Source organism: Muscardinus avellanarius (assembly GCF_963383645.1).
Source record: "Muscardinus avellanarius genome assembly, chromosome: 3".
In the NCBI taxonomy this organism is placed as follows: domain Eukaryota; kingdom Metazoa; phylum Chordata; class Mammalia; order Rodentia; family Gliridae; genus Muscardinus; species Muscardinus avellanarius.
The window spans coordinates 22,722,589-22,750,559 of record NC_137788.1 but is presented as its reverse complement, the minus strand read 5'-3'; the positions used below and the strand labels follow the sequence as shown (position 1 = coordinate 22,750,559).

The 27,971-nt window shown below is 45.7% G+C and overlaps 1 pseudogene across 1 annotated transcript; it reads right to left on the bottom strand.

Annotated features, from left to right (window-relative positions):
• Nucleotides 1-7,248: 7,248 nt before the first annotated feature.
• On the bottom strand, nt 7,249-26,999 carry LOC308260026 (small ribosomal subunit protein uS8-like; annotated as a pseudogene). Its single transcript has 3 exons — nt 26,627-26,999; nt 25,842-25,924; nt 7,249-7,338 (listed from the first exon to the last, which is right to left on the bottom strand). The product of its transcript is annotated as a small ribosomal subunit protein uS8-like (transcript).
• Between the last annotated feature and the right edge of the window lie 972 nt (nt 27,000-27,971).

Below are 27,971 nucleotides of genomic sequence, written 5' to 3'. Positions count from 1 at the left end.
AAATAAATAAATAAATAAATAAATAAATAAATAAATAAATAGCCGAAGCTGTCTGCGAGCCATGATCCTCCGGTCTCAGCCTCCCAAATGCTAGGATTACAAGCGTGCGCCACCACGCCCAGTTCCTGAACATAGTTTGTCTTTGATATCACCTCCCCTTAGCAGCATCGGTTAAACATCTGCTGAGTTCATACAACTTCTCTTCTTCTTGGACCCCAAGTATGGGATGGGATGGTCTGCCTCCCATCCAAGAAGTGTCTCTGGAGCTGGGTCAGTGTCCCTTAGACTCGGAAGCCAAGCATCTGCCTCAGCTCTACCAGTTCAGCATTCTCCAGGCCCAAGTCAACTTCAGCGACTGTAGGCTGAGTCTAGAATTAGACACACTGTGCTAGGGCTGCTGCTGCTGCTGCTGTGGCTGCTCCTCTTCCTCCTCCTCCTCCTTTTAGGATTGAACACAGGATGGGTGCTATACTCCCAGCCCTTTTTGTTTTTTGAATTAATTTTTTTGAGACACTGTGGATTGAACCCAGGGTAATTCTATCTTCAAGCTACAGTCCCAGCTCTTTTTATTTTTTATCTAGACACAGGGTCTTGCTAGGTTGCCGAGAGTGTTACTACTTGCTGAGGCTGTCCTCAGATCCTTTGGGAGGCTGAGACAGGAGGGTCGCGGTTTGCAGCCAGCCTCAGCTACTACTTAGTGAGGCCCTTTGCAACTCAGTGAGACCCTGTTTCAAAATAAAGAATAAAAAATAGGGCTGGAGGTGTAACTCGGAGGTAGAATGCCTCTGGGTTCCATACCCAGTATGGAAAAAACAAACAAACAAACAAACAAACAAACCTGAGGTCCTCCTATCTCAGCCTCCCAAGTACTGGGATCACAGGTATGTGTCACCACACCTGGCTGCTGTCCTAGGATTCTGAGACTGTGGTCACATACTTGTGTGACTTTGGGCAGACCACTTCCCCTGCCTGAGTATCACTTTCCACAGCTATCTAAGAGGCAAATGATCCCACACCTTGGCTATCGTCCCTAAGACTCCGACCCGCAGGGGCTTAGAGAACGACACAGACACCTCTTCAGCTGAAATATGAATTCTTCTTTAATGGATCCTTAATATGTTTCTTCTTCATATGTCTCTCAATATGTCTCTCTTCTCCTTCGTACAGCAAGCACAATATATATCAGCATCATAATCCCTCCCTCTATTCCCTACCAACCCCAAGCTTCCCACGGCTAGGGCATGCACACTTCTGACTTTCTAATAGGCAGGCTGGTGGTAGCACGAGGTGCTGCGTCACTGATCATTCTGCAGGCATGTAGCATGGCACACTGCGCATGCTCAAGGAGATGTCCATCTTGTGAGTCTCATGACTTGGCTGCAAGCCTAGGCGCCATCTTGAATCCACGCTGGCAACAAGCCTGGGTGCCATCTCGGTCCAGCTGAGTGGGCCCCGACATCTCCCCCTTTTTGTTTTATTAAAATAAGGCTCGGGATCGTGCCTGTCTTAGGTTGTCGACCCTCAAGGACCATTCTTACCCGTCATTGGGAGAACAATAGCATGATTGTTTCCCTGTCTTAGGTTGATATGGTCCCGGGGACAATCTTACCCGTCACTGACTACCGATCCAGCATACTGAGCCATACGTGGGGAGATGAGCCAGCTTCAAGGGCTGCCATAGCTTGCACCAATATGCGCTGTTGTTGCAGTGTGCGTTGTCGAGTTCGCCTGATATATCCAACCAGGAAACAGCATGCTACCACCAGCAAGAATGCCCAGAATGCCATGCCACCCCAATCTTTTAAGAAACCCAATGTTCCATGTATCAAGTCCATCCATTGTTGTACTGTGGCGACTTCTACACGGGTAGAATTAATTGCAACGATGGACGCTCGAAGCTCAATCATGGTGTGTTCAAATTCACGGCTCCAAGTCCCTAGAAGCATCTTGCTTAATTGCCGAGACAAATTACCTGCATGGGAGAAATTCTGATACTGCACATACATTATACATAATCCAGATAATTTATGAATACATGGTACCATCGCCATTTGCCCTAGAATGTCAACCTGTTCTTGTAACAGGTCTACTCTTTGATTTACCATTAATATGCCAGCTTTAAGTTGTCCATTTATTTGAGCTTGCTGAGCCATGGCAGTAGCCGCATGTGAGGATAGGGCATTCATAGTGGCTGCAGTATTTATAGATGTTGCCAAAGCGGCAGCAGCTGTAACTGCCGCGGTCACAGAGGCCACAATTACAGCAATAAGAGCAGAAATTCCAAAATCTCTCTTTTCTTGGTTCAGCAAAACTGGAAGGGAATTTACATCCACTCTTATTGGCCAAGGGACTGCTATAGGCAGTCGCATTACTACTGCCCAAGGGTGCATAGAAGCATTCCAGCAGAAAGTTAGAAAACAGGTATCAATAAAACAAACTAGACTATCATTAACCAAGGAACTATTAGAAACAAGCCAAAAAAATGGAGTAGTTACACAAACAGGAGTGGGTCCAAACGGGAATTGTGGTCCCATTGAACAATTTACTTTGACGCTATCCTCAAAAGTATCAGAAAAATTCTGAGAATAGCTGCAATTTTTTACAGTTTCCCCTAAAATCATAGACATAGCTGTTATATCAGTACAGCCTCCTGCTATCCCACAGAGAAGCCAAATATTAAAAGGATTGGGCGGCTTATACTGTATAGGATTTTGATATGTATAATTATATCCTGCCCAAGTATGATTGTGCATAGTAGATATGCCTGGAGAAAAACTTAAATCATAGCCTGAAGAGGCCCAGACTACCTTAGAGTCTTGGCAATCAGTCCATTTAAATGGCCAGCTACGTGGGCTATAACATTTTGGAGCCCACCGCAGCTGCAAAGGAGCTGTCTTATTTTCGGGATGTTCATATCTAGAAAATGCTAAAGGAGCATATCCTTCTAAGACAGTAACATTTCCTATGGGACTAGAATCATTAAATGGCTGAAATTTTCCCATAGTCTGATTATATAACTGCACACATGGATAAGGACTATCATAGGTATCATTCAAAATTTTATTAGCATAAAAACATAAACTGCCACTTAAAGTTATATTAAAAAATGCATAAGGCCTAATTTCTTCATCAAAGGGAATCCAGGGCAAATTTAAGGAACTATTGGTCGTAAAGAACCGAGAAAAAATGGTAGCAGTGGTAGATACAGGTAAAGGAAGAGGGAAAGCAGAAATAATTCCCCAAAGATCTTTTTCACCCATTCCAATATTGAACATTACCAACAGAGTTAGCCATATCCATTTGTTGCTTGGCATCTTCCATTGGTTCCTGTACATGGCGCACCAATCTTTCAGGAACCCAAATCGGCAAGTCTTTGTCCTGTGGGAAAACACACACCGACCCTCGGGCCCACGTTAGCACTGGATCCGGACCATTCCATGCTCCTGTAAGAATATCTTTCCACATTGCTTGCCCTACATAGCGCTCATGAGGCCTGTAATGTCTTTCCGCTGCTGTTCGTCTATTGGCATCCAGCGTTAAAAAATTTAGAATAAATAATATAAGATTTAGTTTATCTTTTGGTGTGGTCCATTGAGCCCCTATCCCCCCTTTTTGTTTTATTAAAGCAGATTTAATAGTGGCATGGGCTCGTTCTACTATGCCTTGGCCCTGTGGATTATATGGTAATCCATGATTTAATTGTATAGCCATTTGGGCACAAAAATGAGAAAATCTCTGAGAAACATAAGCAGGTCCATTATCAGTTTTAATTTGGTGAGGGATGCCCCAGGCAGCAAAAGCCTGCAGACAATGTGAAATTATATGTTGGGCCTTTTCTCCAGTATGAGCAGAGGCAAAGCTAACTCCGGAACATGTATCCACGGAAACATGTACATATTTAAGAGAGCCAAATTCAAGAACATGCGTGACATCCATTTGCCATAGGTGAAGAGGTCTCAAACCTCGAGGATTTACTCCCGTAGTAGGCTGTGGCAGTAATGTCAAACAATTTTTGCATTGCAATACAATGCGTCGAGCTTGTTCTTTAGTGATTTTAAATTTTAGTCTCAGCATTTGGGAATTTACATGAAATTTATTGTGAAATTCTTGAGCCTGTAAAACTTTGTCTTCATTTGAAAAAATAAGTACAGTTCGAGTATGAAAATCTGCAATAGCATTGCCTTCAGCAAGCGGTCCAGGAAGTCCTGAATGAGCTCGTATGTGGGTTGCATAGAAGGAACATTTTCGGTTCCAAATATAGTGTTGTAACTTAGCCAATAATAAAAGAATAGTAGATTGTCCCTTAATATGTCCTACACATTTAAGGCTATTAAGTGCCTGTACCACATATAAGCTATTCGAAATTAAATTAAATGGAGTGGAATCATAGAGCATAAATACTTGAATCACTGTCAAAATCTCTACTGCCTGTGCTGATGAATGGGGAAAAAAAGTTTGTGGATCTGAGCCTTGGATACCATGGCAACACTTTTTTTTTTTTTTCAAGGCACACAGGAAATGCCCCTGGGGTGGGTAAAATTTTTTGCCCATGGGCTAACCTTGAGTTTCTTCTGTCTGTCAAACTTTCCCTTCTCAATAAGATATGGCAGCGGACTGGGAGAGGGAGGGGGAGGAGCGGAAGGTTCAGGATGTTTCTTTTTTCTGTTATAAGACACTTGGAACCTGCGCCAAGATTCTAACAAGGCTTCTTCCTCCTTATCTCTTTCTGGTGGAACAGGCCATGTCTCTTGTTCCTCGGAGGAATCGGAGGAGTTGCTTTCAGAGGACTCCTCGTCCCTGTGAGAATCTGCCTGTTGACCTTGCTCTGAAATCTCTTCTTTTGCTTCCTCTAAAGCATTAGAGCCTTCAGCCAGAACTTGACTATACCTTCCTGTTTTATCTGTCAGGCATGCTTTAATTAAACTCCAGATAGCCAATGTCCTAGGTGGGAGAGCCCCTTCGGCATCGGCCTTAAGAAGATCCTGACTGAGACGTTTCCACTGAGAAATGTTAACATATCCTTCTTCCAAAAACCATGGGGCTATCGCTTTAACTGTGCTAAGAAAATTTTCTAAAGTGGCTGCTTTCACTTTCACTCCTCCCTTAGACAGAATGTTACAAAGAGCCTCTTTGACCTTCATGGTAGCAACCTTAGACCCCATGATAAGTTTTACTTTATTACAAACTCCTACACCCCTATCGTCGCAATCACCTGCGAGCTTATCATCGCAATCACCTGCGAGCTTATCGTCGCAATCACCTGCGAGCTTATCGTCGCAATTACCTGCGAACTTTCACAGCTGTCCCTCGCTTATCCGCGAGCCTTATCTTATTTTGTCGCTTACCTGCGAACTTTTTGTTACGTTGTTTTTCCCCGGGTTTCGGCGCCACTTATCGTCCCCTAAGACTCCGACCCGCAGGGGCTTAGAGAACGACACAGACACCTCTTCAGCTGAAATATGAATTCTTCTTTAATGGATCCTTAATATGTTTCTTCTTCATATGTCTCTCAATATGTCTCTCTTCTCCTTCTTAATGCGTACAGCAAGCACAATATATATCAGCATCATAATCCCTCCCTCTATTCCCTACCAACCCCAAGCTTCCCACGGCTAGGGCATGCACACTTCTGACTTTCTAATAGGCAGGCTAGTGGTAGCACGAGGTGCTGTGTCACTGATCACTCTGCAGGCACGTAGCATGGCACACTGCACATGCTCAAGGAGACGTCCATCTTGTGAGTCTCATGACTTGGCTGCAAGCCTAGGCGCCATCTTGAATCCACGCTGGCAACAAGCCTGGGTGCCATCTCGGTCCAGCCGAGTGGGCCCCGACACTTGGCGCTGTGAGGCTTTCATGAGATGGCCCACCCACAGCACCTAGCACACTGTAGATGCCTTGAGCACTGATCCGGGATCACGCTGGGGTGGGTTTTACAGGAAACTGTGCTGAGAGCATCGTGTCTGTAGGGAAGGTCATGGGCTGAGCAAAGGCAGCCAGCAAGGGAGTGTGACCTGGAAGCCACTATTTGGATTCAAATCTCAGTTATTGTTTTTTTGTTTGGTTTTTGGTACTGGAATTAAACCCAGGCAACCTCTGAGCTACACCCACAGCCATATATATATATATATATAATTTGTGTGTGTGTGTGTGTGTGTGTGTGTGTGTGTGTGTGTGTGTGGTACTAGGGTGGAACCCAGAGGCTTTCTACCTCTGGGCTATACTCCCAGACCTTTTTTTATATTTTATTTGGAAACAGGGTCTCACTAAGTTGCTGAAAACCTCATTAAGTAACTGAGGCTGGCTTTGAACCTGCGCGATCCTCCTGTCTCAGCCTCCCAAGCGCGGGGATTACAAGCGTGCGCCACCACGCCCGGCTACTTATTTATATTTTGAAACAGGGTCTCACTAAGTTGCTAAGGCTGCCCTCAAGCCTGCAATCCTTCTGTCTGTCTCCCCAGCCCGTGGGGGAAGCACTGGGATTATGGGCGTGCACCACCACACCCAGCTCTCACTCTCTTTTAATAACTTTGATCCAGACGAGGCGTCCACAAGTCACAAACTTGTTCGACACTTTCCTTTGTTACTTCTACCTAGGAGTGGCCTCACATTCGCTCTGGCGTATGATTTCTATGTGCGGGCCTCTCTGTAGAAACGGAGGCAGGGACAGGTCCCACTCCCACACCCCGCTTTCTACTTGGTGCAGTTTTGGTCTTGGCTTCTTCTGGGGACTCCTGGGTTCTCAGCATATGATCTTTCCTCTTACCAGCTGGAGTAGGTTTCTCTGACTTGCCAACAAGTGATTACTCACCAAGACACAGGTCCCGGTGACCCGAACTTGCATGGGGTGATCTTCCCAGAGTGGGCAGGAGAAAGAAGAACCAGAGCAGAGTCTGAGTCACAACCTTCCACAAGTTCGGAGGCCTGAAATGGGGCAGAAAAGAGAAAACGGAGCGAGCAGTCAGGGCCAGGACCGGGCAGCTGAACCGTATGTAGATCAAGAGGCCAGGTCGAGTCCGGCAGGCGGGCACCTGGCAGTGGCCTGCTCCTGCTTTTGCTGGCTTCTCAGCTCTGTGGGCTGCGATGGTGGCTGGCCAGCCGGTGCAGGGACAGGGAAGGCAGCCATCGGTACCTCCTGTCTCTGGCCTTTGTTGTTTGTTATTCTTGGGGGCAGGTGAGAGCGTTCGATTTGACTCTTCGTATCAACTACCAATGGCTTTGCCTCCTCCTGGCGCCATTAGCCCTCCCTTAGCCAGGTATGAGCGCGTCTAAGAGGATGAAGGCATGGACCAGCGTCTGGATGTCCTGCAAGGGAAGGACTAGCTGCAGGAAGAGGGGCTGGGGAAAAACACATGGCGGAAGAGAAAGCACCTGCTGGAAAGCCGGCTTTCTGGCTATTTCTTTGGCTTGGTTGTGGATTCCTGACACCTGCTTCTTGATTATCTTCAGGTTCCAGGCTGTGTCCTTCATGTATTAGGTTTTCTCATCCGCCCCCCCCCTCACACTTTCCTTATTTTTTCTTTCTTTCTTTTTTCTTTTTTTGTACTAGAGATTGAATCCAGGGGCATTCTACCTCTGAGCAACCCTCAGCCCTTAAAATATTTTTTGTTTGTTTGTTTTGAAACGGGGTCTGAGGCTGGCCTCAAACCTGCCATCCTCCTGTCTCAGCCTCCCAAATTCTGGGATTATAAACATGTGGCTCTAAGGCTTTTTTTTTTTTTTTTCGGTGTTACTGGGGTTCCTGGAAACCCTTCTACCTCCAGGCTACACTACCAGACCTATTTTATACTTTTATTTGGAAACAGGGTCGCTTAAGCCACCAAGGCTGGCTTCAAACCTGTGTGATCCTCCTGTCTCCGCCTCCCAAGCATGGGGATTACAAGCTTGCACCACCACGCCTAGCCTCCCAACCCTATTTAAAAAATTTTTTTTTGCTGTACTGGGATGGAACCCAGAGTTATTCTACTTTCAAGCTACACCCACAGCCCTATTTATTATTATTATTATTATTATTATTATTATTATTAATTTATTTTTTGGTGGTACTGGAGGTAGAACCCAGAGGCTTTCTACCTCCAGGCTATACTCCCAGACCTTTTTTATATATTATTTGGAAACAGGGTCTCACTAAGTTGCTGAAAGCTTCACTAAGTATCTGAGGCTGGCTTCGAACCTGTGCGATCCTCATGTCTCAGCCTCCCAAGTGCGGGGATTACAAGCGTGCGCCACCACGCCCGGCTTTTATTGTTTATTTTGAAACACGGTCTCACTAAATTGCAGAAGGCCTCACTAAGTAGCTGAGGCTGTCCACGATCCTCTTGTCTCAGCCTCCCAAATACTGAGATTACAAGTGTGCACCACCATGCCTGGCTTTCTAGGCGTTTTCTAACCATATCTTTCTTCCCTTTGCTGTGGTTTAGATATAACTGATCCTCTTAAAAGATTAAGCGCTGGAAACTCGGTCTCCACGTTGGTGGGAAGGAGGTGGTAGAATCTCTAACAGGTGGAGCCTAGAAGAGGCAATCAGGTCACGGGGGCTCCACCCACATACATGGATCCTGCTGCTGGCTCACTGGAGAGGCTCCTTTTTCTTGTGACTCCATTCCTTCGCGAGAGCTGGTTATTCTAAAGCGAGGGCACCCCGCACGCGCAGTTAGTTTCCCTCTTCACTGAAGTCTCTGGTTTTGTGAAGCAGCTGGGAGTGGAGGGCTTTGCCAGACACCTAAATAGTGAGCTAAGTAAACATCTCTTGCATTTAACGGACCCAGTCTCAGATACTTTGTTATAGAAACACAAAATGAACTAAGGCACCGGCATCTGCTGCTGGCCAGTCCTGCAGGAGAGAACCGCCACGGGTTCCTGCCCGTCGCTTTCCAGCCTGGAGTGGCTCCCTTGAACTCCTGAACCCCATCTGAAGGGTCTGTTGGACTCTGCTGCAAGGCAGACCACCCCTTCCTCAGGCCTCAACCCTCAGCCAGGCGGGATAGCAGAGTGGTCGAAAGTTTAGGACCTGGAGCCAGGCTCTTGGGATCAAATGTGGACTCCTGGGCAAGTGATTTCACCTCCAGTGTATGGTTTCTTCTTTGGTAAAATGGTAACGAGAAGATCTACCAACTCTTAGGCCGGATTCTGGTTTCTCTTGAAGGCTTAGGGCATCCTCCCATGATTATTGAAGTCTGGGATCTCCTGAAGGTTTATGGCATCTTTTCACTTTGGGAAACCTTATCATTACACTGAGAAAGGCCCTGAAGCTATCTGTTATCTTGCTAATCACCCTTGGTGTCTGGGATCCTGTAGCCCTTTCTCTGGCTCTCCTGGCTTCTTTTTCTACCGAAGATATATTTCAAAAATTGAAAATCTTTCCCAATACTGGCACAGATAGGGGTGGATTAGAGCAGCCTGGCAAGCCGCTGTCTAGTCGGGGTGGTTCGGATGCACATAACTGAATCCTTCCTTCATACTAGTCAAAGCAGGAAGGAAATTTGGGAGGGATATTAAAAGGGGAATTGATATGAACCCGGGGGCAAGACACAGACAGACCTCATGAGGAACCAGAAACAGGAATTGTAACCATCAAAATAGACACAGGCTTCCGCTCTCCTCTCTCCCAACGCTACCACCCTGATCCTGGCCACTGTCTTTTTGCCTGGTCTGTTGTAACAGTCTCTCTCTTTCACACCCCGCCCCACTCCATCCATGCTTCAAACAGTAGCCAAAGCGAACTTTTTTGTTTGTTTTGGAACTAGGGATTGAAATCAGGGCATTCATCTCCAAGATACACCCCTTGACCCTTTTTCTTCTTCTCCTCCTCCTCCTCCTCCTCCTCCTCCTCCTCCTCCTCCTCCTCCTCCTCCTTCTCTCCTTCTTCTCCTCCTCCTCCCCTCCTCCTCCTTTCCTCCTCCTCCTTTCCTCCTCCTCCTCCTCCTCCTCCTCCCCTTCTTCTTCTTCTTCTTCTTCTTCTTCTTCTTCTTCTTCTTCTTCTTCTTCTTCTTCTTCTTCTTCTGTACTGGGGAGGGAACCCAGGGGCATTCTACCTCCGAGCTACAACCCCAGCCCTAATTTTTATTCTTTATTTGGAAACAGGGTCTCACTGAGTTGCAAAGGGCCTCACTAAGTAGCTGAGGCTGTCTGTGAAACGCTGTCCTCCTGTCTCAGCCTCCCGAATGCTGGGATTACAAGCGTGCACCATCACGCTTGGCTTTTATTTTCTTTTTTGAAACAGGGACTCACGAAGCTGCAAGGGTCTTGCTAAATTACTGTGGCTGAAACCGGGTGTGGTGGCACAAACCTGTAATCCCAGTAATTGGGAAGCTGAATAGGTCTGTGGCCAGCCTCAACAACTGAGGCCCTCCCCAACTTAATGAGACCCTGATTCAAAATGAAAAAAGAAATAGGATTGGAGGGATAGCTCAGAGCTAGAATGACATTGGATTTCAATCCACAGTACCACAGTAAATAAGTACATAAATAAATGAATTACTGAGGTGGGCCCCAAACCTGAGAGCCTCCCGCCTCAGTCTCTCATACTAATAAGTATTCCAGCCTTAGGCTGCACCTTTCCCTCAACCACCAAAACGACTTTGCAAAAAAAAAAAAAAAAAAAAAAAAAAGGTTCTAATTCCCCTCTTAAAATGAGGAAAATGAGGTTCAGAGAGAGAAATTAAAAAATAGCGCTAGGTCACATGGCTAGAAAATGGCAAAACCTTTATTACAACAGCCCTGAAGCCCTCAGGCCACACTTCCTGCATGACTTAGCCCACTACAATTCTTTCTTTTTCTTTTTCTTTTTTTTTTTTTTTTTTGAGGGCCTGGGGATGGAACCCAGGGGCATTCGACTTTCAAGCTACACCCCCTGCCCTATTTTTTATTCTTTATTTTGAAACAGGGTCTCACTAAGTTGCGGAGGGCCTCACTAAATAGCTGAGGCTGTCTGCAAACCATGATCCTCCAGTCTCAGCCTCCAAAATGCTGGAATTACACGCCTGGCTCACAATTCATTTTTATTTTTATTATTTTTGTAGTGCTGGAAATTGAGCGCAGGAACGTCCTGCCACCAAGCTATATCCCCAGCCCTAATTTTATTTTATTTTATTATTTATTTATTTATTTATTTATTTATTTATTTATTTATTTTGAGGTACTGGGGATGGAACCCAGGGGCACTCTACTTCCAAGCTACACCCCCAGCCCTATTTTTTTTTTTTTTTGGTGGTACTGGGGGTGGAACCCAGAGGCTTTCTACCTCCGGGCTATACTCCCAGCCCTATTTTATATTTTATTTTGAAACAGGGTCTCACTAAGTTGCTGAAAGCCTCACTAAGTAGCTGAGGCTGGCTTCAAACGCGTGTGATCCTCCTTTTCTCAGCCTCCCAAGCACGGGGATTACAAGCGTGCACCACAACGCCCGGCTTATTCTATATTTTTGAAACAGGGTCTCACTGAGTTGCAAAGGATCTCACTAAGTAGCTGAGGCTGGTCGTGAACCTGGGTCCTCCTGTCTCAGCCTCCCAAATGCTGGGATTACAAGCATGTACAACCACACCTGGATTATATTATTTTATTTTATGGTTCTGGGATTGAACCCCAAGGCCATTCTACTTCTGAGCTATACCCCAGTCCAATTTTTTTTTTTTTAAACAGGGTCTCGCTAACTTAATGAGAGCCTCACTACTTGCTAAGGCTATTCTTGAACCTGCAATCCTCCTTGTCTCAAGTAGTGGAATTACAAGTGTGTACTACCACACCTGGCTCTATTTTTTATTTTTACTTTGAAACAGGGTCTCACTAGGTTGATGAGTCTCACCACTTTCTGAGGTTGTCCTTGAACCTGTGATCCTCCTGTCTCAGCCTTCCAAGTACTGAGATTACTGGTGTGCACTAGCACACCAACAACAATTGTTTTGTTTGTTTGTTTTTGTTTTTTTTCAGTACTTGGGATGCAACCTAGGGGCATTCTACCTCTAAGCTATACCCCCAGCCCTATATTTTATTCTCTCTCTCTCTCTTTTTTTTTCTTATGGTACTGGGGGTGGAACTCGGGGGCTTTTCTATCTCCGGGCTGTACTCCCAGACCTATTTTATACTTTATTTGGAAACAGGGTCTCGCTAAGTTATTGAGAGCCTCACTAAGTAGCTGAGGCTGGCTTTGAACCTGTGCGATCCTGTCTCAGCCTCCCAAGCACGGGGATTACAAACATGCGTCACCAGCATGCATCACCATGCCTGCCCTTATTCTTTATTTAGAAACAGAGTCTCACTAAGTTACAAAGGGCCTCACTAAGTAGCTGAGGCTACCCATGAATGGTGATTCTCCTGCCTCAGCCTCCTGAATCCTAGGATTACAAGTGTGTGCCCAGCTTCCTACTACAGTTTTTTTGTTTTGTTTTGTTTTGTTGTTGGTACTGGGGATGGAACCCTTCTACCTCCGGGCTACACTCCCAGACCTATTTTATATTTTATTTGGAAACAGGGTCTCTTAAGCCAGCAAGGCTGGCTTCGAACCTGCGCGATCCTCCTGTCTCCGCCTCCCAAGCAGGGGGGATTGCAAGCGTGCGCCACCACGCCCGGCCCTACTACAGCTTTTTTTTTTTTTTTTTTTTTTTGGTGGTACTGGGGTTCCTGGAAGCCCTTCTACCTCCGGGCTACACTCCCAGACCTACCAGACCTATTTTTTACATTTTCATTTTGGAAACAGGGTCTCCTAAACCAGCGCGCGCGGCTGGCTTCGAACCTGCGCGATCCTCCTGTCTCTGCCTCCCAAGCGCGGGGATTAAAAGCGTGCGCCACCACGCCCGGCCCCTACTACAGCTTTTAAAAAATAGTTTGAGCTGGGGAAAGTTGTGCATGCTTGTAATTCAGTACCTGAGAGACTGAAAAAAAGAGGATTGAAGGTTCAAGGCCACTATGCTGTAACTTAGTGAAGCCCTGTTTCAAAATAAAAATAAAAAGGGCGGAGGGGGGGCATAGCTCAGAGATAAAATGCCCCTGGTTTCAACTCTTACTACCAAAACAAGAAAGAAAGAAATATTATTGAGATAAATCTCACATATCACACAATTTACCCATCTAAAGCATACAGTTCAGTGGTTCAGTGTAGCCACAGAGATGTACAACCATCACTATAGTCAAATTACCCAGTATAATTGTGTGTGTGTGTGTGTGTGTGTGTGTGTGTGTGTGTGTGTGATACTGGGGGTTGAGCCCAGGGACACACGACCACTAAGCTACACCCCCAGACTTTCATTTTTTATTTGAGACAGGGTCTCGCTAAGTTGTTCAGGCTGGCCTCGAACTTGCAGTCCTCTTGCCTTAGCTTTCCAGATTGCTGAGACCATACACATGGGCCACTGTACCCAGCTTTCCCACGATTACTTCATCCCCCAGAGAGGAACTGTTTAGCTCGTAGTCACCACAATGAGTACTCTGCTAGAACCAGGCTGCTGTTGCAAGCACTGTGAAAATGCTTCTGGAAAACCCCCATTGTGGGTAGCTGACAGCTTGGAACAGTGCAGTGACGTGGGGCTGAGAGCCAGACCTGCCTTATACTTTATTTGGAAACAGGGTCTCACTAAGTTGCCGAGAGCCTCGCTAAGTAGCTGAGGTTGGCTTCGAACCTGTGAGATCCTTCTGTCTCATCCTCCAAAGGGCGGGGATTATAAGCATGCGCCACCACACCAGACTGAGACAGGAGGATCGCAGTTTGGGAACAGCCTCAGCTACTTAGTGAGACTCTGCAACTCAGTGAGACCCTGTTTCAAAATAAAGAATAAGCCGGGCGTGGTGGCACATCCTTGTAATCCTAGTGCTTGGGAGGCTGAGGCAGGAGGATCGCACAGGTTTGAAGCCAGCCTCAGCTACTTAGTGAGGCTCTCAACAACTTAGACCCTGTTTCCAAATTAAATATAAAATAGGGCTGGGAGTATAGCCCAGAGGTAGAAAGCCTCTGGCGTCCACCCCCAGTACCACTAAAAATAAATAAATAAATAAATAAATAAATAAATAAGTAGGCCGGGCATGGTGTCGCACGCTTGTAATCCCCGCGCTTGGGCGGTGGAGACAGGAGGATTGCGCAGGTTCGAAGCCAGCCGCGCTGGCTTAAGAGACCCTGTTTCCAAAAATAAAAAAGTATAAAATAGGTCTTGGAGTGTAGCCTGAGGTACAAGGGCTTCCAGGAACCCCAGTACCAACAAAATAAATAAATAAATAAATAAATAAAATAAAATAAAAATAGGGCTGGGGGTGTAGTTCAGAGATATAATGCCCCTGGGTTTCATCCCCAGTACTGCAAAAATAATAAATAAATAAATAAATAAAAGAGTGGTGTCCACCTGGGCTCATTTCTGATGTGGGGACCTTGAGACAGTCCTGCCTGTAAGAATTCTCCTCTCCTCAGCTCACTGTGGGTGCTACTGAGACAGTGTAATTGACCTCAGAAACTTAACCCCTGATGGTCCACAACACTTCAACTTAGGGAGCGGGAAGAGTATCAAAGAAGGCAACACTTCCGCCAGCATTAGGCGCACGGTGAGCACACCAACGCCAATCTCAATACCCTCTAGGGAGAGGGGGCGGGAGCCCGCCAAGTGCTGCGTGCGTGTAAGTCACCATCACCATGGACTACATTATGATATGAATCTATAATGCACCAAGAAAAGTACAAAAAAATAAAAATAAAAGCTTCAACGTGCACGATGACATGTCCTAGGCAGTGGCTTACCTGGACAGAAAGGGTCCAGTGCAGAGTCCTGCCTCCTCCAGGCAGTCATCAACTCAGCTGTGGAGTTGATCATGGCCTCTAGGGGGCAGGAGCCTCCTCTTGGGCAGGAAAATAGAGTTTGACTAGAGATAAGGATCAGTTGGGGGCCGTCTCCTTCCTTCCCCATTTCTAGTTCTTCTTCTTCTTCCTCCTCTGCAACCTCCTCATCCTTGTGGTCCTAGGGATTGAACTGAAGGGCGTTCTATCTCCAAGCTATACCCCCACAGCTGCTTTAATTATTTTTTATACTTGTTGCATACATAATGTCGATGGAAGTGTCTCCTCCACTGATCCTCCCTGTCCACCTCTTTCCCTAGACCACCTCCCCGGGCCACCGGAGTTTCTCCCTCATTATCTGGAGTCCCTCTTCTGTGACTGGAGAATCTCATTAACATAATGTTCTCCAGGTCCATCCATTTTCCTGCTGATGACTTTGATTTTCTTTATTGCTGAGCAGAATTACTTTGTGTGTATATCCCATAACTCTGTAATCCATTTATCTGTCGATGGACAACCTACGTTGGTTTCATAACTATTGTGCATTGTGCTGTTGCAAACCTGGATATGCATATATATTACTATAATTTTCTGATTTCAGTACCTTTGGAAAGATACCCAGGAGTGGCATAGCTGGATCTCTTATTTTATTTTGGAACAGGATCTTGATAGGTGGCTGAGAGGCTCACTCAGTTGCTGAGATTTTCCTCAAAAGTGTGATTGTACTATCTCGGCCTCCCAACCACTGGGGTTACAGGTGTGCACCACCGTGCCTGGCCCGTTTGTTCTTGAGCTTTCTGCCCTGAGAGGAGAAGTTGCTGTGGCAGATCTTGCTCCAGATAGAGAGAACTGTCTGTCAGCTTGTCTAATTACTACTTTGAGGATGCCCAGCTGTCTGGTTTGGTAGTAAGGATTGAACATTCTATCACTGAGATATACCACCTACTCTTTTTATTTTTTATATTTTTATTATTATTATTATTATTATTATTATTATTATTATTAGTAGTAGTAGTAGTAGTAGTAGTACTGGGGATGGAACCCTGGGGCCTCCTACCCCTGGGCTACAGATCTATTTTATTTTATATTTATTCCAGATCTATTTTATTTTATATTTATTTATTTATTTATTTATTTACTTATTTATGGTTCTAGGGATGAAACCCAGGGGCATTTGACTTCTGAGCTATACCCCCTGCCCTATTTTTTATTCTTTATTTTGAAACAGGGTCTCACTAAGTTGCGGAGGGCCTCACTAAGTAGCTGAGGCTGTCCGCAAACCACGATCCTCCAGTCTCAGCCTTCCAAATGCTGGGATTACAAGTGTGCCACCACGCCTGGCTTCCCGATCGATTTTATATTCTGTTTGGAAACAGGGTCTCACTAAGCTGCTGAGAGGTTCACTAAGAAGCTGAAGCTGGCTTTGAACCTGAACCTGAGATAGGGAACCTCCTATCTCAGCCTCCCAAGTACTGGGATTACAAATATGTGCCACCACGTGCAGCTTTTATTTTTTATTTTGAAGCAAGGTTTCACTGACTTGTTTCCAGTCTTACTGAGCTATTTGAAGGTCTTGCTAAGTTGCTGAAGTTGGTCTTAAACCTGTGATCCTCCTGTTTCAGCCTCCCAAGTACTGGGATTACAGATGTGCACTACCACAGCTGGCTGAGGACATCTAGTTCTGTATGTCCGGCATTCCTAGCTTTGGGAACGTCCTCCCACCCCCATCCCATGTGATATTCACAGGGCAGCCAAGTATAGGATCCTACCTTTCTGACCATAGAAGAGCCTCACTCCTCAGTCAACTAGGTTTTCTCAAGACTTGGAAGCTGAGAGTGGAGACAGCCAGATAGAAGGCAGGAAGCTCTGAGTCACTTGACCTGTTTCCCCCAGAGCATAATGTCTTCTGTGTAGTCCCTAGACCAGCAACAGCAGTTCAGAAAACTTGTTAGAAATATAAAGCTCTTCTACACACTTATAGCCAATTGATTTTTAACAAAGGGGCTGAAAACATACACTGGGAAAAAAATAGCCTGTTCAACAATGGTGTTGGCAAAACTGGTTAACCATATGCAGAAAATTGGAAATTAATCCCACTTTCTCACCCTGCACAAGAGTTAATTCAAGATGGATCAAGCCAGGTGTGGTGGCGCACGCTTGTAATCCCAGCATTTGGGAGGCCGAGACCGGAGGATCACGGTTCGCAGACAGCCTCAGCTACTTAGTGAGGCCCTCTGCAACTCAGTGAGACCCGGTTTCAAAATAAAGAATAAAAAATAGGTCGGGGGTGTCACTCAGAGGTTGAATGGCCCTCGGTTCCATCCCCAGACCCGCAAAAAAAAAAAAAAAAAAAAAAAAAAAAAAAAGTCAAAGACTTGGAAATTAGACCAGAGACCTTGAGGCTCCTTGAAGAGGGCATAGGTCCAACACTGCAACACATAGGCACAGGTAAAAACTTTCTCAACAAGACCCCAAAAGCACAACAAACTAAAAGGCGAATCAATACATGGGATTGCATGAAACTGAAGACAGCAGAGGAAACTGTCAAGAACCTCAATCGAGAGCCAACAGAAGGGAGAAGATCTTTGCCACCTACTCCTCTGATAGAGACTAATATCTAGAATATACAGAGAACTCAAGAAACTCAACACTAAAAACAATCTAATAAAAAAATGGACAAGTAAACTAAATAGACACTTCAAGAAAGAAAAAATTCAAATGGCCAATAAATGCATGAAAAAATGCTCAACATCACTGGCAGTCAGAGAGATGCAAATCAAAACTACCCCGAGATTTCACCTTACCCCAACTAGAATGGCAATCATTCAAAACACAAACAACAGATGCTGGCGAGGGTGTGGAGAAGTGGGAACTCTTAAGACATTGTCGGTGGGATTGCAAATTAGTGCAACCACTTTGGAAAACAGTATGGAGAAGAATGGGAACAAATTTACCATTTGTACAATACAGCGATACCACTTCTGGGTATCTACCCAAAAGAAAGGAAACCAAACTACCAAACTAATACATGTGTATCTATGTTCATAGCTGCACAATTCACCACAGTCAAACTGTGGAACCAGCTAAGCTATCTATCAAAAGATGAATGGATTACAAAACTGTGGGGTAAGTACACAATGGAATTTTACTCTGCCGTAAAAGAAAGCACAATTGCATCATTTACAGGGAAATGGATGGAATTGAGGACATTATGCTAAGCAAGATTAGTCAGTCACAAAAAGTAAGAAATTGAAGCCGGGCGTGGTGGCGCACGCTTGTCATCCCAGCATTCGGGAGGCTGAGACCAGAGGATCTCAGTTAGTGGACAGCCTCAGCTACTTAGTGAGGCCCTCTGCAACACAGTAAGACCTGGTTTCAAAATAAAGAATAAAAAATTGGGCAGGGGGTGTAGCTTGGAGGTCAATGCCTCTGGGTTCCATCCCCAGACCCGCAAAAAAAAAAAAAAAAAAAGTAAGAAATCTGATGTTTTCCCTAATATGTGAAAGCTATGGTGAAAGGGGTCATAGGAGGAACTCCAGGTGAAAAAGGAGATTCTATAGAGGAGCAAATAAGGCAACCTAACTGTGGGAATCGGAGGGGGGAAGAAGGAAACTCTTTAAAGCATACAATGTACTTATTTATATCATAGTCAACCACTAAAGCCAAGCATGGGAGGGAGGGATGGGGAGGGGGCTGGCTGGGTGGTGTGTGCATTTATGTCTACACAAGTTTTTTACCCCATTATGATGTATATAAATACAATTCACAAACAATGGAAAAAAATAAAACCAAAAAAAAAAAAAAAAGAAGAAGAAGAAATATAAAGCCCTAGCCTGGCAGGGCAGTGCATGCCTGTGATCCCAGCTACTCGAAAGTCTGAGGCAAGAGGTTAGCAAATTCAAGGCCAGAAAAAGAAATACAAAGCCCTGGGTCCCACCTCACCCCAGTGAATCAGAAGCTCTGGAGCTAGGCCCAGATACACTGCCCTTTAGTAATCCCTCCAGGTAGCCGGGTGTGGTGGGCAACGCTTGTAATCCCAGTACTTGGGAGGCTGAGACAGGAGGATCGCACAGGTTCGAAGCCAGCCTCAGCTACTTAGTGAGGCTCTCAGCAACTTAGTGAGACCCTGTTTCCAAATAAAATATAAAATAGGTCTGGGAGTGTAGCCCAGAGGTAGAAGGCCCCTGGGTTCCATCCCCAGTAACACACACACACACACATCCTTCCAGGTAATTTTGTTTCATGCTAAAAACTGACCTAGAGAAACAAGGAGTTTCTGCAAGTGAAATCCCAAGGGCCTACCTGCATCTTGACCTTTCCTTGATCTTGGCTGCGGAGATAAATCTTCTACCTCCCCAGCGTCCTACTAGTAACTCCCGTCTTGGTTTTGTTAGGTTAATCAGAATGGAAATTCAAATTCCAGTGGGTAGTTCTTAAGGCAGGAAGGAGGTTCTTGGGGCAGGAAAGGAGTTGTCTAAAGGTTCCCAGCAGTCTATGCCAAGCAAAATATAAGAGATTCCAGGAAGCAAGAGAGGAGCCTTTTCCAGTAAGTGGAAAACCTTCACAAAATGGAGTTGCTTTTGCTTGGGACAGCCATCTAACAGAAACAATGGGTCATAAGAGATAATAAACCAAGTTTTCACACTTTCTAACCCCAAGCCACTTGCTTGATGGAGAAGCAATACATGGCAAGGAACCCGGGAGTCCTCAGCCAGCTGTGCTTGAGGAACTGAGTCCTCAGTCCCACAGCCTGAGAGGAACTGAATCTGGATTCCCATCGTGTGAACTAGAGAGCAGGTCCCTCTAGTCAAGCCTGAAGTTGACCACGGACTCAGCAAAGCCATGCCTGGACACACGGCCCACAGAATCTGAGAGATAACTCATGTGTGTTGTTTAAACCTCTATATTTTGGAGACATTTGTTACACGGCAGTAGGTAACGAATACACAGTGGAGTGGCACGAATAAGAACAGTGGGTGTCAGGCGCACACACAGCTGAGGCATGATACCGGTGTGGTGGGGAAGGGCCACATCTGGGAAGATTTCGGAGAGGAGGGCAGGCTTGCATTGCATTTTGCAGGCCAGGAAGGCACAGTTTAGAGGAAGAAGGAAGAGAAGGTGTTTCCAGGCAGGATTATAAAAAAAAAAATGAAACTCTGCAACCATTTCCTGAATCTATGTTACCAGCTTACTTCCCCCCCACCCCCAGTACTGAGATTGAACCCAGGGGCATTCTAACTCCAAGCTACACCCCCAGCCCTATTTTTTATTCTTTATTTTGAAACAGGGTCTCACTAAGTTGCAGAGGGCCTCACTAAGTAGCTGAGGCTGTCCGTGAGCCATGATCCTCCTGTCTCAGCCTCCCAAGTACTGGGATTACAAGCGCGCATCACCATGCCCAGCTAGCTTACTGTTTTTTTTTGTTTGTTTGTGGTGTTGGAGTTGGAACACAGAGCCTCATGCATGCTAGGCAAGTGATCTCTATCCCTGAGCTACATCCCAGCCCCATGACCAGTTTGCTTCTCAAATCCTTGGTCAATTTGCCGTGAAGTTAGAAGAGCTTAAAGTACAGGACCTCTCACCTGTCTCGTTTGCACAGACCCTTTTTAAACCCAGAAAGGCCCCAGCAATTTTGTGTTTATAATCTTGTGATCTTTTCCTGAAAAGGGGCTCCCTACTTCAGGCTTCTGCCTTAATGGATTTGCCAAGACCCTTCTAATGCCCTGCCATTCATTCACCCCAGTCTACTGCATATACTTACCAATCTTATTTGGCTTCTTCTTTTTTTTTTTTTTTCGGTACTGGGGATGGAACACGAGGGCATTGTACCTCAGAGCTACATCCCCAGCCCTATTTTTTATTATTTATTTTGAAACAGGGTCTCACTGAGTTGCAAAGGGCCTCACTAAGTAGCTGAGGCTGTCCACAAACCGCAATCCTCCTGTCTCAGCCTCCCAAATGCTGGCATTACAAGTACCACCATGCCTGGCATTGGCTTTTTTTTTTTTTTTTTTGGTGATACTGGGGTTCCTGAAAACCCTTCTACCTCCGGGGTACACTCCCAGACCTATTTTTTATATTTTTATTTGGAAACAGGGTCTCTTAAGCCAGCTAGGCTGGCTTCGAGCCTCCTGTCTGTGCCTCCCAAGCGCAGGGATTACAAGCGTGCGCCATCACGCCCGGTGCTTGTTTTTTTTTTTTTTTTTGTTTGTTGTTTGGTTTTGTGTGTGTGTGTGTGTGTGTGTGTGTGTGTGTGTGTGTGTGTGTGTTTAGTCAGGGTCTTGCTATGTTGCCTAGGCTGATCTCAAACTCCTGTGCTCAAGCAAGTCCCCTTTCTCAGCCTCTCAATAGCTCAAGCTGAGACAAAAGGATCACAGGTTCAAGGCCAGTCTCAGCAACTCAGCCCTCAGCAACTTAGTGGGACCCTATCTCCAAATAAAAAATGTCTGAAGCCAGGCGTGGTGCTGCACGCTTGTAATCCCAGCATTTGGGAAGCTGAGACTGGAGGATCATGGTTCGTGGACAGCCTCAGCTACTTAGTGAGGCCCTCTGCAACTTAGTGAGACCCTGTTTCAAGATAAAGAATAAAAAATAGGGCAGGGGGTATAGCTTGGAGGTCGAATGCCCTGGGTTCCATCCCCAGACCCCCCAAAAATAAGATAAAAATAAAAAAAAAAATAAAAATGACTGGGGGCCAGGTGCAGTGGTATTTGCCTGTAATCCCAGTACTTGGGAGGCTGAGACTGGATAATCTCAGGTCTGAAGATAGACTCAGGAAGTAGCAAAACTCCCATCAATCCAGCAAGACTCTATTTCAAAATAAAAGCCACGGAAGCTGTCCTCAACTCCTCCTGTGTCAGCCTCCCAAGTACTGGGATTACAAGTGGTACCACCACACCTGGCTGGGGCCTCTCTCTTAGGATGCTCTTGGAAGTACTCCAAGACAGTGGTGGACTGCAGGAGGGAAGGATGCTGATGTTACATTGAGCCACCAGTCCACAGCATCCTCATCACATTTCTGTAAGTTAATAGTGAGACTCTCCATGTTATAGCTCAGGAAACCCAGGTTCAGAGATGTGAAGGAGTATGTCCATGTCCTGAAGCCAGCAGGTGCCAGCTGAGGCCCAGGTAACTTCAGAGCCAGGCTCCTGCCCCACCCCACATTCCTACATCTGTTATTCTCCCAAGGCCACCACCCACATTCAAGTCCCAAATGAAAATTGGTATTTCCAGGCACAGTGGTGCACACATGTGTAATCCCAGCGTTTGGGAGGCTGAGACAGGAGGATCACAGGTTTACGGGCAGTTTAAGCTACATAGCTCAGAGGTAGAATGCTCTTGAGTTCTATCCCCTGTACTGCGGGAAAAAAAATATAAAGTTAATACTGTGCCTGAGACTGGTGAGTGCTGGGTAAAGGCAGCTGTATTATTGTGAGATTCCCACCCTGGAGCCAGAGAAGCCCTTCCCGCTTTGACTTACTTTCCCTCTCATCATACTCTGGTAGGAAACTGGGCCTCGATTCCAGGGAGGGGGTCAATTTAATGCCTCCCTCACCTTGCATTTGTTCAAACTCTGCTGCCATGCTTCTATTTTTAATTTTTTTGGTGGTGGTACTAGAAACCCTTCTACCTCCGGGCTACACTCCCAGACCTTTTTTTTTTTTTTTTTTTGGTGGTACTAGGGGTGGAACCCAGAGGCTTTCTACCTCCGGGCTATACTCCCGGACCTCTTTTATATTTTATTTGGAAACAGGGTCTCGCTAAGTTGCTGAAAGCCTCACTAAGTAGCTGAGGCTGGCTTCGAACCTGTGTAATCCTCCTGTCACAGCCTCCCAAGCGCAGGGATTACAAGCATGCACCACCACGCCCGGCCCCAGACTTATTTTTAATATTTTTATTTGGCAACAGGGTCTCTTAAGCCAGCAAGGCTGGCTTCGAACCTGCGTGATCCTCCGGTCTCCGCCTCCCAAGCATGGGGATTACAAGCCTGTGCCACCACGTCCAGCTTGCTGCCTTGCTTTTTATTGGTTTTATGGTTCACTCCGCATTTTACAGCTGTAATTAGTCTCTTGCTTGGAAGATATTAAGCTGTCACAGAAAATCAATATTTTCTATTCTAGGAAATTTCTCTATGCCAGGTATAACTTTTTTTTTTTTTTTTGGTGGTACTGGAGTTCCTGGAAGCCCTTCTACCTCCGGGCTACACTCCCAGACCTAGTTTTACATTTTTATTTGGAAACAGGGTCTCCTAAGCCAGCACGCGTGGCTGGCTTCGAGCCTGCGTGATCCTCCTGTCTCAGCCTCCCAAGCGCAGGGATTACAAGCGTGCGCCACCACGCCCGGCTAACTTTTTTTTTTTGTAACTGAGGATGGAATGGGACCCAGGGGCATTTTACCTCTGAGCTACTGCCCCAGACCTATTTTTAATTTTTATATTTTTTTGCAGTACTGGTGATGGAACCCAGGGGCTTTCTACAGGCCTATTTTTTTATTCTTTATTTTGAAACGGTGTCACTGAGTTGCAAAGAGCCTCACTAAGTAGTTGAAGTTGTCCTTGAACTGCAATCCTCCTGTCTCAGCCTCCCAAATATTGGGATTACAAGCGTGCGCCACCATACCCGGCTGCCTTGCTATCTATCTATCATCTATCTATCTATCTATCATCTATTTATCTATCTATATTTATTTTTGGAATTGGAGATAGAACCCAGGGGCACTCTACCTCCAAGTTACACCCTACCCCTATATTTTATTCTTTATTTTGAAATAGGGTCTCACTGAGTTGCAAAGGGCCTCACTAAATAGCTGAGGCTGTCCGCAAATGGTGATCCTCCTGTCTCAGCCTCTGAAATGCTGGGATTACAATTGTGCCCTGCCACAGCTGGCTTTTTTGGGGGGGTCTGGGGATGGAGCCCAGGGACATTCGACCTCCGAGCTACAACCCCTGCCCTATTTTTTGTCTTTATTTTGAAACAGGGTCTCACTAAGTTGCAGAGGGCCTCAGTAAGTAGCTGTGCTATCCTCCAAACACAATCCTCCAGTCTCAGCCTCCCGAATGCTGGGATTACAAGTATGCACCACCACGCCTGGCTTGTCACCAGCCTAATTTTGTATTCATTATTTTGAAACAGGGTCTCACTAAGTTGTGGAGGGCCTCACTAAGTAGCTGAAGCTAACTGGAAACCTGCAATCCTCCTGTCTCAGCCTCCCAAGTACCAGGACTACAAGCATATACCACCTCTTAGTATACATGTCCAGTTTACAAATGTTCTTTTCTTTTCTTTTCTTTTCTTTTCTTTTCTTTTCTTTATTTTTTATTTATTTGTTTATTTTTTTGCGGGTCTGGGGATGGAACCCAGGGGCATTTGACCTCTGAGCTACACCCCCTGCCCTATTTTTTATTCTTTATTTTTTGAAACCGGGTCTCACTGAGTTGCAGAGGGCCTCACTAAGTAGTTGAGGCTGTCCGCGAACTGTGATCCTCTGGTCTCAGCCTCCCGAATGCTGGGATTACAAGCGTGCGCCACCACGCCCAGCTACAAATGTTCTTTTAAAAATATAGCATATAGGCCAGGTGTAGTGGCACACGCTTGTAATACCTGCGCTTGGGAGGCAGAGACAGGAGGATCACACAAGTTCAAAGCCAGCCTCGCTGCTTTAAGAGATCCTGTCTCCAAATAAAAATATAAAATAGGTCTGGGAGTGTAGCCTGGAGGTAGAAGGGTTTCCAGAAGCCCCAGCACCACCACCCCAAAAAATATATATACATACATGTATATAGCGGTACTGGGCATAGTGGCACGCACTTGTAATCCCAGTACTTGGGAGGCTGAGATAGGAGGATTACAGATTCACATCCCAGCCTCAGACATTTAGTGAAGACTTTTGCAACTTAGTGAGTCCCTTTTTCAAAATAAAGAAAAAAGCCTGACGTGGTGGCACATGTTTGTAATCTCAGCATTCAGGAGGTGGAGACCAGAGGATTGCTGTTTGTGGACAGTCTCAGCTACTTAGGAAGGCCCTTCACAACTCAGTGAGACCCTGTTTCAAAATAAAAGAATAAAATAGGGCTGGAGGTATATAGCTCAGTGATAGAACGCCTCTGGGTTCCAGTATTAGCTAGCCATGTTGGCACAGACTTATAATTCCAGTACTTGGGAGGCTGAGGCAGGATGATCACAAATTCAAGACCATCCTCAGTAACTTTGTGAGACCTTGTTTAAAAATAGAAAAATAGCTGGGCGTGGTGGCGCACACTTGTAATCCCTGCGCTTGGGAGGCAGAGACAGGAGGATCGCGCAGGTTCGAAGCCAGCCTCGCGTGCTGGTTTAGGAGACCCTGTTTCCAAATAAAAATGTAAAAATAGGTCTGGGAGTGTAGCCCAGAGGTAGAAGGGCTTCCAGGGACCCCAATACCACCAAAAAAATAATAAATTAAATAAATAAATAAATAAAATAAAATAAAAATAAAAATAAAATAAATTAAAAAATAGCTGGGCATGGTGGCGCACGCTTGTAATCCCTGCGCTTGGGAGGCAGAGACAGGAGGATCGCGCAGGTTCGAAGCCAGCAGCGCGCACTGGCTTAGGAGACCCTGTTTCCAAATAAAAAAAATGTAAAAATAGGTCTGGGAGGGTAGCCTGGAGGTAGAAGGGCTTCCAGGAACCCCAGTACCACCAAATAAATAAATAAATAAATAAATAAATAAATAAATAAATAAATAAAGGCCGGGCGTGGTGGCGCACGCTTGTAATCCCAGCGTTTGGGAGGTTGAGACAGGAGGATCACACAGGTTCGAAGCCAGCCTCAACTACTGAGTGAGGCTCTCAGCAACTTAGTGAGACCCTGTTTCCAAATAAAGTATAAAATAGGTCTGGGAGTATAGCCTGGAGGTAGAAAAGCCCTTGGGTTCTACCCCCAGTACCACAAAAAAAATAATAAATAATAATAAAAAAATAAAATAGGGCTAGGGATGTGGCTCAGAGGTAGAATGCTTCTGGGTTCCCAGTAACACACACACACACACACACACACACACACACACACACACACACACACGTGTATTAATTTGTTGGCAGGAGTGCCCTAACCTTGATTTGATCCAGCTCACACTCTGGAATGGGACAGCAATGATGGGAGTGGCTGATGAGTGATCCCCACAGCAAGAGGCCATCTGAAGAGGGAAACCAAGAGTAGGAACCGGCGGCTAACTCAGGTCAGAAACCAGGAAACCAGGTAACCACACGAATCCAGCCAGAAAAGATGGTTCAGCACAGCAGGGTGAGGGGCTGCTCTGTGGGTCTGAGGTTGTTCACTGAACAGATCAGTTATGTGGAATCCTGAGGCTGTTGCCAACGCAGCTGTTATTGGACACCTGTGCAAGAAGATAGTGCTTCAAGTGTGTTAAATCAAAATAGAAAGGCATCCTAATAGAAGAGGGTTGGACTAGCCAGGAGCATGACCAAGTGTGGGAATCAGGCATTCAGAAATGGCCACAGTGGGGGCTGCGCAGATAGCACAGGAATGAGGACATTCACGGTCCTGGGCAGCGGCTCTCAAAGGCTTTGATCCCAGGATCTCTGAACACTCTTCCAAACTCCCGAGGATCCCCAAGAGCTTTGGTCTCTATGGGCTGTGTGCCTCGAGTGGGCTATACCATCAGCCTAGCCTGGACATGTTCCTGTCTTTGCATGATCTCAGTGGATTCACAAGCTACATCACTCTCACCAGCTTTAATTTACCAACAATACTCATGGTTCACTTGGTGTTGTGACCAAAGGTAACCCCAGGTTCTTTTATTCCATTTCAATCATTTTTTTCAGGGAATCCATTTATTTCTATATACATTTTACATCCCTAGAAAAAAAAGAATCACAGGGCTTTTTCTCTCCTGTGTGTTTTCATCTTGCTCTCCCATGATCCACGATGCCAGCTGAGGTTGTCAATACAAGATCAAACTGATGGGATGGGAGCAGATTATTCTGCCATTTTTCTAGGTCTTTGAGCTGTACATCAAACCTGGGGCTGATCACTGCACACTTGTGTAAGATGCCTGTGAGGTCCACATGGTTCTCCCAGCTCTGTGATCGTCAGTGATTTCAACTTCACTAATGTAGCCATGCCTCATTATCACAGTTAAAAACCAAACGATGACTTTGGAGCCCAGCTCCATAAGGGCCTGGCGTTTGCCTTTGTTTTTCACATTGTTGATATTTGAGAGCATTAGCCAGAACATCTCTGTCCACCATCATGGTGGCATGGAAGGATGGAGGGAAGCCCATTCCAATCTGATCATATAATATGTAATATGATATAAATGTTATATATACATATTTATTAGAAAGGCTAAGAAAGGGTTAAGAAGGTCACAGGGTTTCAAAAGTCAAAGACAAAGGCAGAGGGCAGGTTATGAGTGTAAAGTGCAGATGGTCAGATAAGGTTTTTTTGTTTTTTGTTTTTTGTTTTTGCAGTACTGGGGATGGGACCCAGGGGCACTCTACCTCTGAGTGACACCCTGACCCTATTTTTTAGCCTTTATTTGAAACAGGGTTTCATTGAGTTGCAAAGGGCCTAAGTAGCTGAGGCTGTCCTCGAACCGCAATCCTATCTCAGCCTTCCAAATTCTGGGATGACAACCTTGCACCGGCAGATAAGGGGTTTAACAAACTAGTTCACAGAGTTAGAGTGAGGGCCCCTACTGCCAGTAGTTTCAAGGTGTCAGTTAAAGCTGGGCCTTATAGCAAGATCAGGAGACAGAGAGCTGGAATTCCATGGCTGTGACCGGTTTCCTGGGCAAGGCTTGTGAGGTGTGAACAGGTGATGGGGTCAGCAGGCTGCGGTGCCCAGTCTTCGCGGAGTGCTCCTCTTCTGATGCGGATTAGGTAGGGGGGCTTTATCCAGTGATATTGATAAGCCCCTGCATCTGGTGTCTCTGACATATACACACACACACACACACACACACACACACACACTAGGAATTGAAGCTAGGGACATTTTACCTTCATGCTACACCTCTAACCTTTTTTATTTTATCTTATTTTATTTTATTTATTTGGTACTGGGGATTGAACCCAGGGGCATTCTATCTCTAAGCTATACACTCAGCCCCATTTATTATTTTTTTTGAAACAGGGTCTAAGTTGGACAAACCTGAAGTTGCTGAGGCTGGCTGTGAACCTGTGATCCTCCTGTCTCAGCCTCCCAAGTACTGGAATTAC